Here is a 1543-nt window from a genome sequence, read left to right as displayed (position 1 = left end):
CAGAGACTCGAACAGACAGCCCTTCCAACGATCCAACCCAAACGTTGGGTCCGCTACAGCGATGACACTTTTGTCATCAAAAACTGAAACAAATTAGAGGAAACCTACAACACCATCAACAATATCCTAACTGGCATAAAATTCACAAAAGAGGAGAACAACAACAAAGTGCCATTTCTAGATGTCACAGGAGAGCGAACAGTCAATGGTAAATTCAAAACAGCGTCTATCGGAAAACAATGCACGCGAACCAAGAACTTAACCAGAGAAGCAATCACCCCGACACATACAAACATATCTGAATCAGGACACTATTTCAACGAGCCACGACACACTGCAGCACCCAGGAACTACGAAGATCAATAAATAACCGTATAGAGCAATGTCGAAGAACGGAGAGCCTATAAACCCCCTGAAAACAGTTTCCCTGACCGGGAATCGAACCCGGGCCGCGTCGGTGAGAGCGCCGAATCCTAACCACTAGACCACCAGGGAGTTGCAAACATAGCCTGATAGCTCTACTGAAAATTACTTCCCTGCCCGGAAATCGAATCCGGGCCATGGTCGTTCGAAGGCTTTCACCTGTGTATCCAACAATGTCATTTCTTGTATCCATTGCACCTGATGCAGTCTCCTCTACATTGGGGAGACTGGAGACTCCTCGCAGAGTCAAGTCACAGCGCTTGAGGGAACATTTCCAGGACACCGGCACCAATCAACCCCATCGCCCTGTGGCCCAACATTTCAAACCCCCTCCCACTCTGCCGAGTACATGCAGGTCCTGGGCCTCCTCCATCGCCGCTCCCTCCCCACCCGATGCCTGGAGGATGAACGTCTCATCTTCCGCTTGGGGTAAATTCAACCGCAGGCCATCAATGAGGACTTCATCAGTTTCCTCATTTCCCCTCCCCCACCTTACCTCAATTGTAGCCTTCCAGCTCAGCGCTGTCCTCATGATCTGTCCGACCTGCCAATCTCCCTCCCCACCTATCCGCTCCACCCTCCTCTCTGATCTGTCACCTCCATCCCCACCCCTATTCACCTATTGTACTTTTTGCTACCTTTAGCCACGCACACCCCAGCCCCAATTTATCTCTCCACCCTGGAGGGATCCTGCCTCTATTCCTGATGAAGGGCTTTTGCCCGGAACGTCGATTTTCCTGCTCCTCGGATGCTTTCTGACCTGCTGTGCTTTTCTAGCACCACTCTGATCTAAGCTCTGGTTTCCAGCATCTGCAGTCCTCATTTTTGCCGACCCAATAAACTCAGTGTGCCGATTTCACATCAACAAACTGACACAAGTAGACACAACGTCTGCAGAAACCCTAGCCACATTACTTTACAATAAAGACATCTGGGAAATTATGTCCGGAAAACTCAATCCTCTCAGCATCATGGTAGCCCACAAACCTACCAACACAACTTAAACAGCGGCTCATGAACCTGAAATACCCGATACAAACAACCAGAAAACGAATGCAATTTACAAAATACCATACAAGGAAATATATACATGAAATCTGCCGCACAGTTCTCTGTGGCA

At 48.9% G+C, this 1543-nt stretch overlaps 1 non-coding gene across 1 annotated transcript; it reads right to left on the bottom strand.

The window, feature by feature from the left end:
* Window positions 1–423: 423 nt before the first annotated feature.
* trnae-cuc (transfer RNA glutamic acid (anticodon CUC)) lies at window positions 424–495 on the bottom strand. The gene has a single exon. It is a non-coding gene; the product is annotated as a tRNA-Glu (tRNA).
* Window positions 496–1543: the final 1048 nt, after the last annotated feature.

The sequence above is a fragment of the Chiloscyllium punctatum genome, chromosome 36 (genome assembly GCF_047496795.1).
Source record: "Chiloscyllium punctatum isolate Juve2018m chromosome 36, sChiPun1.3, whole genome shotgun sequence".
Classification (NCBI taxonomy): Eukaryota; Metazoa; Chordata; class Chondrichthyes; order Orectolobiformes; family Hemiscylliidae; genus Chiloscyllium; species Chiloscyllium punctatum.
This window is presented reverse-complemented; position numbering and strand designations above follow the sequence as displayed.